Raw genomic sequence first — 12,584 nt, forward strand, 5'->3', positions numbered from 1 at the left:
AACTTTGAAATTATCTCATATTCTGATTTATTTTATAGAAGGTTTTTCATCTTTTGTGGAATCCAACTCTAAAGGTAAGTATTTTGAAGAATTACAAAACTGTATCCTCAAACTTAAGTCACGAAGGAGAAGTGCTGACAATCTGCTGATAACTGTCAGCGACCCCGGTGCGTTCTTTTCCTCGGAGTTACTAACTTAGAAAGTTTCATTTCTCTCTTCAGGTTTTCCCTCAGTATGCTGTACCCGATAACTGTATTTTCATATTTTCTTCCATCCAAAACTATATTATTCTTGCATAAGTTATTTTAGTTAATGTATCACACATAAGGTCTTAAAAGTATTAAGTCCCTCAGCAGCCCCACTTACCTGGTTTCCTACTGGAGATATTCCACTGAACTTTTAATCTTGCCGTTATTCAATTTTGAAGGGATGGGCCAGAAGCAACATTATTACAGTTTAGCAGTTTTCTAGAATTTGAAATTAATGTCAGAATGTTACTTACACGTAACAGACAGACACACAGCTCCTCACATACTTAAGTATGTACATTACTTGTAAAATATACACAGCTTCTTACATACTTAAGTATCTCACTTTAGAACTGAGATGTTTATGTTAGAACACAATAATTATCAGATCATACACACCACTTTTCTGTCAATCTGCTACACTCTTACCTAATGAGGAAGCTGAGGATGATGGAGCTGTAGTAGGATTTATCTTGAATCAGTAAACTTAAAATGATGTTTCTATCACTAAATGTACCAAATCCAGGAAAATATACAAAATTCCTCCCTATTACCTGATTCAGTGTACAGCCAGATACCCAGGGATGGTAAGTCCTGTTTCCCAGCACTCTCTTTGACTTTGGCCCCTATTTTATGAAGGGCTCCTGCAAGCTCCCAGGAAAGCAGAAACTAGACTATGGTAAACCATCACTCTTGTCTCCTCAGAGCCTTCATCTAATAGAGTCAGAAGTTCATTTTCTTTCCCATGCTAGCTTTGAACTTGTGACTCAGTTTTACAAAACAAAGCAACCTAAACCATGTTCTTTATTTCTCACTTCTAAGTCTGCATGGGCCACATTTGGCTCCCGAAGGGAGATCAGAGCAGAAGAAATGAGTTCTCTGTTGAGAAATATTAAGAATCTGAGATTTTACCCTACTTGCAAGCTCACGAGGTGTCCTGATGCCATTTCATGAGTGCTGACAGAAGACACAAGACTCCTGAGCCACAGACAAAGAACGGTTTGTTACTCACAGCCATAGCAGTAGCCTTCAGCTACCAGTCGTTTTCTCTGTTTGTCTGGAGCTGATTTCCAGAGATTTAACCCTTTCGAGGGATGCAAAGGAAAGCAGATGGCAGCTGCACATATGGTAGGCTGAGTTACAGGCGAAGAACCCTGAGTTAGGGGACACAGATCTCGCTAATGGACACTAAACACATCTGCCCTTTGCTCTAGGGTGAGGCATTATCTTTATACAGAGATATTATACAGTGGGTCTAATTCGAGACCACTGCAATAAAGTGACTGTCACAATAAAGTGACTCACTTGAATGTTTCGGCTTACAGTAAATATAAAACTTCTGTTTACACCGTTCTATATAGTCTATTGGGCTTCCCAGGTGGCACTAGTGGTAAAGAACCCACTTGCCAATGCAGGAGACATAAGAGATGTGGGTAGGAGAGGTCCTCTGGATGAGGACATAGCAACCTATTTCAGTATTCTTGCCTGGAGAATCCCATGGACAGTGGAGCCTGCTGGGCTCCATCCATAGCACTGCAAAGAGTTGGACACGACTGAAGCAACTTGGCACTCAGGCATATCCAGTCTATTAAGTGTGCAATCATATTGTGTCTAAGTAAGCAATGTATACCTCAATTTTAAAAAATGCTTTATTGCTAAAAAAGAGCTAACCATCATCAGAGCCTTCAGTGAGCTGTAACAGTTAACATCAAAGATCACTGACCACAGCTTACTGCGACAAATGTAACGATAACGACGAAGTTTGCTTTCTGCCTCTGCTGAGCATTTCCTTCCTCATGCAAAGAAAAGACCCTGCTGCTGGGAGGGATTGGGGGCAGGAGAAGAAGGGGACGACAGAGGATGAGATGGCTGGATGGCATCACAGACTCTATGGACACGGGTTTGGGTGAACTCCGGGAGTTGGTGATGGACAGGGAGGCCTGGCGTGCTACGATTCTTGGGGTTGCAAAGAGTCGGACACGGCTGAGCGAGTGAGCTGAACTGAACTGATGGCCAGTCCTGATTCCTAGCTTTGTGTGGAGCCATCTTTGGTCAAGCACGAGCAATGTGGGTTCAGGTCTAGTCTCAGCACCACCCCATTCCCACCCTTCCTCCTAGGCCCTGTGTCCTAGGGGCGGACATGTTATCCTTTTTGTTCCTGCCTTCAGATGAGTTTTTAAAAACTGTCTTCCAAGTTCTTCCATTGGTTTACAAGATTTTACCCTTTTTTTTTTCCCTTCGCATTTTTGACTGTTTTGTAGCCAGGGTGCGCTGTGGTATCTTGTTGCCAGAAAAAATAAAAATAAAAATCCAGGGCTTCTCTGGTGATTCAGTGGTAAAGAATCAGCCTGTCAGTGCAGAGGATGTGGGTTCGATCCCTGATCTGGAAGATCCCACATACTGCAGGGTAACTAAGCCCCTGTGCCTTAACTGCTGACCCTGTGCTCTAAAGCCCCTGAGCTGCAACTACTGAAGCCCATGTGCCCCAGAGCCCGTGCTCTGCAACAAGAGAAGCCACTGCAACAAGAAGCCATGCACTGCAGCTAGAGAGAAGCCCCTGGTTGCTGCAACTAGACAAAAGCCTGTGCAGCAGTGAAGACCCAGCACAGCCAAAAATAAAGAAAGAAAGAAAACTGTTAAAAAAATTCCGAGGTCTATACTTAATTTATTTTTGTTTTTTTCTAAACATTCTACCCATTCTGGTTGGAATTTTATAGAAATATATACCAACAGTTTGAAATGTAAAATTGAGTTTCTGCACTAGATACTAACTTTTAAAATTTGTATAAAGAGGAGTGCCTTAGCTAACTATGTTCCTGTTTTTAAGGGAATCAACTCCTCTTTTTACTATGGTTGAGAAGTTAATTAGAGCTAAGAACTCTAATGTATTAGTTAATGGGTAATCTGGATAAAGTTGAGGGGGTGAAGTTTTAGTTTAAGTGAATTTACCTTTGCAGTAATAAGTGTTTCCTATGATAAACATCCTTAGCTTCAAGGTTACAACTTGATAGTCTTTGGAAATACGAAAACAAAACTTTCCACATTGCAGAGAAGCACATTGTCATTCCAAAAAAACAATCTAAGAAGTTCAAATTTTATTTTATGTTTATGGGAATTAGTGTGTATGTGTTTCTAACCTGCTCCTCATTTAACAAGATGTTAAGCAGCCTAATGTGTCTTCTCAAAGCCCTGTGTCAAGTTTTGTTCTTTCAAGAGGCTCACCATTGCAGTTCCTTTACCACAGTTGTATTTCTAGCCAAGACTGAGTTAAAAACATTATGCTTATAGTTATTTATTTCCACTGGAGAAGTAGGTAATTAAACGATTGTTTAAAGAGACTCGTTCCTGAGTAAAAACATCCCCCACAGGTTAAGGCAGCTAGAGGTCAAAATGCTAAGGCAGCAGTAAGCCTGGAAGATAAAAAGCTCTGAGAAATTACAAGATCAAGATACTTGTTTAAACAAATCCTAGCTCCATTTATTTCTGAAAATTCATCTCATGACTTACTAAGAGCAAAGGAGAATGCTGTCATAATTCTAAAATTTACATAAATCATATTTGACAAATGGGATATTTTCATCCTATAAATTACTTCTGTCTAAAATTGGAGCAATTTTACTCTCAACAGTGTCAGTCAAGCAAGGCCCCCAGGTTCCTTCCATTGCCTGTGGACAACCTAAGGCTTACGGGCCCATGCACAAGATTAGCGTGCCTGTGTGTCCTTCGGTTGCTATATACTTGGCACAGTAATAGCTGCTGGAGATGCTGGTAGTGGAAATAAACTGTTGTGGGGCTGAAAGTCATAAAAACTGACTCTTTTGTGGTTCAAAATTTTCATCATTGGGGAGTCAACAGCATAAACAAAAGAAATAAAATATAATAGTAGGGCACTCTTAATATTAATGTGCGTATAGGTCAATCTGTCATGTATGTAAAAATGTATATTCCAGGCCCCTTCCATAAGAGATTCAGATTCAATAGATTTGATTTAAGGCCTAGAAATATGCAACTTTTGAAAACGCCCCAAGTTATTAGTTTGGAGGAACTCTACAATTGGAGCTTATTAAATACTCTAACAAAGGCTATTTTAGGCCAAATATCTGTCAGGGAAGATTTCAAAGAAAGGTGAGACTCCAAATAGCCAAAGCAGTCTTGAGAAAGAAAAATGGAGCTGGAGAATCAGCTGCCCTGACTTCAGACTATACTACAAAGCTACGCTAATCAAGACAGTCCGGTACTGGCACAAAAGCGGACACAGAGATCAATGGAACAGAGTAGAAAGTCCAAAAATAAACCCACACAACTACGGTCAGTTACTCTACAACAGAGAAAAGAGTCTCTTCAATAAGTTGTGTTGGGAAAACTGGACCGCTACATGCAAAAGAATGAAATTCGAACATTATCAAATACCATACACAAAAATCAACCTGAAATGGATTAAAGACCTAAATGTAAGACCAGATACTATAAAACTACTAGAGGAAAACATAGGCAGAACACTCAGTGACATAAACTACAACAATATTTTTTTTGGATCCATCTCCTAGAGTAATGGAAATAAAAGCAAAAATAAATAAATGGGACCTAATTAAGCTTAAAAGCTTTTGCACAGCAAAGGAACTCATAAACAAAACAAAGAAAAACAACACGGAGAATGGGAGAAAGTATTTGCAAGCCATGCAACCAATAAGAGATTAATTTTTTTTTAAAAAAACAGCTCATACAGCTCAATGTCAAGAAACAAACAACCCAATCAAAAAATGGGGAGAACTGAAGAGACATTTCTCCACAGATAGCCAAAAAGCCAGGCCTGGAGGTAGCAATGGTCCCATTGAGAAGGGACAATGAGGAGAGATTGTCCTGAGGTCATGCTAGGATCCACTGAGAAGACCAGAAGCACTGATGTTCGGTAAATACTTGACATTTTTCCCAAAGAAGACATATAGATGGCCAAGAGTCATATAAGAAGATTTCCAACATCACTAATCATCAGGGAAGTGCAAATCAAAACCACAATGAAATATCACCCCACACCTGTCAGAATGGCTATTATCAGAAAGACAGTGACAAATGCTGGCAAGAATGCGGAAAAAAGTGTTAACTGTTGTTAGGAATGTAAATTGATGCAGTTGGTATGAAAAATGGTATGGAGGTTCTTTAAAAAGTTAAAAATAGAATTACCATGTGGTCCAGCTATTTTATTCCTGGGTATTTATCTGAATGGGCTTCCTAGGTGGCGCTAGTGGTAAAGAACTCACCTGCCAATGCAGGAGACACGAGATGCGAGGTTTCATCCCTGGGTGGGGAAGATCCTCTGGAGGAGGGCATGGCAGCCCACTCCAGTATTCTTGCCTGAAAAATCCCAGGGACAGAGGAGCCTGGTGGGTCACAAAGAGTCAGACATACCTGAGCACGCACGCATATACTGCTATGAACATAGTGGAAGTTGCTCAGTCTTGTCCAGACTTTGCAACCGCATGGACTGTAGCCCGCCAGGCTCCTCTGTCCATGGGATTCTCCAGGCAAGAACAATGGAGTGGGCTGCCACTCCCTCCTCCAGGGGATTATCCCAAACCAGGGATCAAACCTGGGTCTCAAATTTTGCAGGCAGATTCTTTACCATCTGAGCCACCAGGGAAGCCCAAGAATCCTTGGGTGGATAGCCTAGCCCTTCTCCAGGGGATCTTCTCCAACCAGGAATCAAACCAGGGTCTCCTGCATTGCAGGCGGATTCTTTACCAGCTGAGATACCAGGGGAGATGGCTATGAACATAGTAGGACTCAGAACACTTGTTTAAAGAATCAATTGACTTTATTACTTTATCAGTGAGTATACTTCATGTGCCAGATACTATGCTAGGTACTTTGTATGTAACATCACACTTGGTTTAATAAACCTAGTATAAGTTTGGCATTGTTATTCACACATTTCAGGAAAGGATATTGAAGTCTGAATATGCCTGTAATCACACAGCTACTAAAAAGCAGAGGCAAAAAACACGTAGAATTGGAAATCATCTGACTCAAAAGATGTACTCTTTCACCACTGGATAGAACAAGGAAATGAATGAAGGAGTGAATGAATGGGAAGTGTAAAGGTGAGTAACATTTTACCTGAAGAGTGAGATTTTAATCATGTATATATTGTAGTCCGTGTATTCTAGAGGTGGAAGGAGGGCAGGCAAGGAACTCTTCTGTCCATCTCTGAGCTCTTTGGAAGAAAGTTTTGGTCTGCTTGGCAGGGGGTGCCAGAGCATGGGATGTGCAGTTAGAAGGTGTCCAGACTATGGTGGGGCCACTGGACGTTCTATACCTGAACTGATAGGGCTGGAGACCCAACTGTGGACACAACTGTATTGCCTGACAATATGAAACAGTCTTTTGATGGAAGTTGGTTGTGGGTGAACAAATCACCCTGCGTGTGCATGCTCAGTCTTTCAGTCATGTCTGACTCTTGGTGATCCTATGGACTGTGTCCCACCAGGATCCTCTGTCCATGGGATTCTCCAGGCAAGAATATTGGAGTGGGTGCTATGTCCTCCTCCAGGGGCTCTTCCCGACACAGGGATCGAACCCACCTCTCCTCTCCTGCATTGACAGACAGGTTCCCTACCGCTAGCGCCACCTAGTGACTGGTGAAAAAGAAAATAGCAATATCCAGGTCCCCTCTCCAGATGATCTGGTCTGATTATACTGTCTGGCGGGGCTGGGCGGGGCGGGGCGGGGGTGGGCAGGGGAGAGGTGGGGGTGGGCGGGGGGGGGCAGGGGAGAGGTGGGGGTGGGCGGGGGGGCGGGGGGGGGCGGGGGGGGTGGTGGGCGGTGGCGGTGAGCCTTAAGATACTCTGAAATGTAATGTGCAGCCAAGCTTGAGGAATCCTGTCCCAAGGTTTCACTTTATTTCCTGGACACTAGGATCTGGTGTCACTGATTTCACAGCTCTGCCGTCCACAAGTATCCTTCATGGTAAAAAAAAATCACCGCTGAGGTTACTGGTTTCCTGATGTTAAATAAAAACAAGATGATTGTTCCCAGGGAATTGCTCTGTTTTTGTTAGATGGGAGTCATCTCTTTCTGAGAAAGTCCTGCATTCCAAGTGATTTTGCTTCTGGGACCAAATTATGCTGTCATTGGCATCAGCCTGGCTTTGCAAAATTAATGAAAGTATAATTAAGCAAGTTTCCCTCATCTGTGCTGTTAGAAGGGTCCTTATAATTTTTTTAAATAATAAGGTAATAAGATAAATTAAGAAAATGATTGTTTAAACTACTTTAGGCTTTTCAATTAAACTCAAATTACATCTCTAATGAAGTGGATCATTAGTGATAGTGATAATTTCAAATCATAGAGCTAGATTTCAGTGACAAAGCATGGGCTAGGTCTAAAATCTGACTTTGAAGTATTAGATGGATAACTTTGGGGAAGACATGTAAGGTTGACACATGAATAAATTTCCTTATTTATAAGGTGAGGATAATAATCTATCAGTTGGGTACTGATATGGAGGGGAGGCTGATTTGTGGTATTTTCCAATTTCTGACCTGTCAGTACTTCCATCATGTCAGACCTCAAGTTACCAAGAGGACTGGCTCACAAGTTTCCTGGAATTTTAACAGTGATCCCTTGTGCATACACCAAGACAGTATGGTGATAAAATGAGGTAATCTATAAATCATGGAACTAGAGGTCACTCCTGATTTGCTCAATATGTAGAGTGTTTCTTAACTCTGAAATTTTCAAAAATTGAGTATTGAAGGTAGAATTGCTAGCCATATGAAAATCAAGATATTTTACTCATGGCAAAAAAAGGGCACTATTGTTTTGTTAATCTGAGCCTGAAATAGGTTTACAGTCTTCCAAGCTGGATTAGCCCTAAATTCACTGTCTTCCATCATGAGTCCTGGAAAAATCTATACTTTCATATTTGGGAATTATTAGGTCTGTGTGGAGATTTGATCGCATGTATTTATTTTGATCACATGAGCATATTTTGAGTTCTCAGGACTATGGTATATACTGTGGACTATGCCAGTAACTTCCTTAAAAGGCAAGATTTGCATGAGAGTCTTAGAGTGTTTTTAACATCTTTGTACTTTTCTTTTCAATGACTATGTCTCTGTTGTTGGTATTCAGTGTCTCTTCTTGCCTATTACCTGCTTTCTAACACAGCCACCCATTTTAGCGGTTTTTTCTTCCCCCACTAAGGGACACCACTAGAAAAATAATGGTCAAATCTGAGACAAGAGGATGGAGGTGGAATAGCTTTGAAGGAAGCCAGATATTTGCCAGAAAGAGAGGTGGACTGGTAGCTATAAATTATCTTGACTTTAGCAAGGAGTTTGGTGCCAACAGACGGCATCAGTGAAGGTCCGTCAGAGCTCTCCCTATCGAGGCATCCAAGCCTCTCCCTATTTCCTGAGTCCTGGATATAGGGGAGGCAGAGCTAACAACCATCCCCTTTGCTTTCTCCCTTGGGAGGCCTCCCGCTCTGGGCTTATTCCCACAACTTTTGCCATACATGCTGAATAAACCCAGCCTCTTGCCAAGGCCTGAAGACCCTGCATGATTAGGCCCTGCCTGCTGCTCCAATAATGAAACCAACTGACGTTTATCGAGTGCTCACTGCAAGCTAGGCATTGCTCTGCATGCTGACTAGAATTCAGTCATTAACAAACCTGTGCGGTACTAATCCCACTTTCCAGATGAGGAAACCAAGGCCTTAGTTTGAATCCCTTGTCTGAGGTCACACAGGTGCAAAGTGGCAGGGGGGTGGGATTTAAACAGAGGTGGTCTGATCGAATCTTCTTTCTTAAAGGACGTGCTGTAAGGTCAGTTGGAGTTCTGAGCATGGCCAGACAGGCCACCTAAAGGGGGTGAGGCGTGTACAACTCCCTCGGGAAGCAGTACCAGGGAAAGGCCAGGAGATGGGCAGTGGTGGCCCTTGTCTATGTCGCAGTATGGATGGTATGACACAACATGTGGTTGTCTGTCTCCCCATTGCCATCCATTCTAAAATTAACTTTTTAATTGATATATATATATATACACACGTATACATACATACATATATATATATATAAAACTGCTCCAGCACAGAGCTTGACACACTTTCACAAGGGGAGCGGACCTGTGTAAGACCACCCAGATAAAAATTGGATAATCACCGGTACCCCAAAAGCTCCCTTACACCCTTTCTCATTTATTCACACTATCCTCCTCAAAGGCAACCAGCATCCTGAATTTTTTTAAATTTATGGATTAGCTTGTTCTATGTTTGAACCTTATATAAAAGGGATCATGTATATTTACTCTTTTTTTTGTTTGACTTATGTTTCTCAGTCTCTTATTTCTTAGATTCACCCACGCTGTTTAATACAGCAATAACTCACCTTGTTCCCACTGCTGTGTAATGCTCCATACTTAAACATATCATGATTTACTTATCTGCTCTAAGCTGATGGGCTGTTTCTAGCTTTTGGCTACTATGACTTGTGTGTCTGTAAACACTTCTGTACATGTATTTTGCTTGCACATTCGTTGTACATGACATGTCCCGTACATGTCATGTCCCATACATGTCACGTATATAAAAATATGCATTCTGTTGGGTATATTCAGAGGAGTGGACTGTCTGGGTCATAGGCTATGCATATGCCCACTTCAGTGAAAAGTGAAAGTTGCTTAGTCTTGTCCGACTCTTTGCAACCCCATGGACTATACAGTCCATGGAATTCTTCAGCCCAAAATACTGGAGTGGGTAGCCTTTCTCTTCTCCAGGGGATCTTCCCAACTCAACCAGGGATCGAACCCAGGGCTCCTGCATTGTAGGCGGACTCTTTACCAGCTGAGCCATAAGGGAAGGAAGCCTAGGCCCACTTCAGTAGATGATAGCAAACAATTTCCTAAAGTTCCAGACCAAGTGACACTCCCACCAGCACGACCAGAGCGCTCTGGTCAGAGCACAGTGGCGTTCTCATTCTTTTTCATTCCGATGGGTGCATTTTGGTATTTCATGGTGGTTTTAATTTGCAGTCCCCTCAGGATCAATGATGTTGAGTTCCATTGTTTACTGGTACTTGGCATGTCCACTTTTGTGAAGTGACTGTTGAAGCTTTTTGCTCATTTTTAATTGGATTGTCTTTTTTTTCTATTGAAAAAAAGAAAAATTGGAAGAAATTGAAAAAAGAAAACATTAGATTGTCTTGCAAATGTATTTCATGAATGTATTTTGCAAGAATTTACAAAAATCTAAATGTAATTAGCCAAATATCTATTTTCATATCCGAAGCTGTAAAAGTGTTAGTCGCTTAGTTGTGTCTGACTCCTTGCAACCCCATGGACTGTAGCCTGCCAGGCTCTTCTGTCCATGGAATTCTTCAGGCAAGAATACTGGAGTGGGTAGCCATTCCCTTCTCCAGATCCAAAGCTAAGAATACTATTTAATACTTTGTTAACTGTTAAAAAAAAAACTCATCATTTACCAGTCTGGGCCCAGACCTTGCCTCTTTCATACATTTCTGTACTCAGTGATGACAAGGTAGTTTTCTAGGAAAGATCTTGCTTGTCCTTTCTCTTCCCCCTCTGTTCCCCTCCCTTCATCTCTATCTCTCCCCATCCCATTCACTCCTTCTCTTCCTTATTTCATTCCCACTCTTTCTTTCGTCCCACCTTTATGCTGAGTTTCTTTTAGAGAGTTTGGTCTCATTCCATAGTCCCCAGCCTGTTTTCTGAGTATGCTGTGTAAACAGCCGCGACTCAGCTTATGTAAATAGCCATATTAGAATTACAGGATGATGTTCCTTTCTGAGTAAATGTCACTCAGAGTCCATCAGAGTCACTTAAAATTCCTTTGAGAGAGAAAGAGAAGATTCCCAAACATATAGAATTTCAAACGAATCATGGAATTCAAAGAGAATATCTCTAAAATACAGAGTAGCAAGTAATGCTGTCCTTCCCATGCATGGGAGCTTGCTAAAGCACCCGTGATACATGAACATTTAAGCTGCAGGAAAGACAGATGCCTTCCTTATGAAAGCATCCCCTGGATTACCAAGGGATCCACAATAACTCGCACAATGCTCTTTTGCGTTTCTATGTTCTTTTTGCTCATTCTGTTTCATCCTTTAAAAAAAACTTATTTTATTCAAGTATAGTTGCTTTACAGTGTTTTGTTCATTTCTACTGTACAGCAAAGTACTTCAGTTATACATATTCATATATATCATTTTTCGTATTCTTTTCCATCATGATTTACTACAGGGTCTTGAATATATAGCTCCCCATGCTATACAGCAGGACCTTACTGTTCATCCATTCTGTAGATAATTGTTTGCATCTGTGTTTCATCTTTTTACATAGCAAGCTCTCCAACAATGCCTAAGACAGAATTTTATGTACAGAAAATGATTTACACATAAACCTATGTCAAAATATTGTATCACATAGGATCTGTCGGTAGGAAAAGAACACTTATCGGACATCCCTGGGAGGGAGTCGCTTTCAGTGCTCTCTCTCTCTCAGTTGTTCTGATAGATTTCTGGAGATCACACCCAACTCTGGAGCCATACAATAGAAGGTGGCCAAGGAGTTCATGAAATTCTACTGTCCCTTCCAAGATCGATTTCCATGTCTTTTTACTGCTAAATTTCAAACTAATGCCAAAAAAGAACCAGCCACATTTGAAATGCAAGCTACAACCTAAAGCTCAATCTGCTCAAAGAAATGTCCTGAAGTCAAAGGCATTGAAGGCGCCTCCATGGTTGTAAACCTCTGATAGAGAATTAGAGAAGGAATACAAAGCCACTTGGACTACTGAACGCCAGGGAGAATACATGAATTATTTGGTGAGTTATGCTCTCAAGGGCAACAGAGAAACGGCCTGGTGGGTGGAGGAGATCTGCAGCCATGAAATGATTACTTTCAGTTCAGTTCAGTCGCTCAGTCATGTTCAACTCTGCAACCACATGGACTGCAGCATGCCAGGCCTCCCTGTCCATCACCAACTCCCAGAGCTTACTCAAGCTCATGTCCATTGATTCAGTGATACCATCCAACCATGATTACTTTAAGATGGAAGAAATAACAGGATACTTGCAGGGTGACTGGAATGATCCAGTAAAGAGAGAAAGTTGATGATACAGAAGAGAGAGGAGAGAATTACTGGAGTACACCCTGCTGAAGTACATGAGGAGATGAGATCCTGTGCACAGGGGAGGGGCTGGCCTTACATGTGCTTCAAACATGTTGAAGCAATGAATGACTAAGCAGGTGGGGACTTATTTTCACTTTTATAGTTAGTATTACACAGGACACATGGTATAGTAATCAAAAGCAGAGAAC

At 41.5% G+C, this 12,584-nt stretch overlaps 1 long non-coding RNA gene across 1 annotated transcript in view; it reads left to right on the forward strand.

Moving 5' to 3' along the window:
- Positions 1-83: 83 nt before the first annotated feature.
- LOC138439678 (uncharacterized) overlaps positions 84-12,584 on the forward strand; it is a 68,465-nt gene continuing 55,964 nt past the window's right edge. The window contains exons 1-2 of the long non-coding RNA XR_011256799.1: positions 84-1,247; positions 6,183-6,346. This is a non-coding gene — a long non-coding RNA (uncharacterized lncRNA). The remainder of the gene's footprint in view (positions 1,248-6,182; positions 6,347-12,584) is intronic.

This window comes from Ovis canadensis, chromosome 4 (genome assembly GCF_042477335.2).
Source record: "Ovis canadensis isolate MfBH-ARS-UI-01 breed Bighorn chromosome 4, ARS-UI_OviCan_v2, whole genome shotgun sequence".
Taxonomy (NCBI): Eukaryota; Metazoa; Chordata; class Mammalia; order Artiodactyla; family Bovidae; genus Ovis; species Ovis canadensis.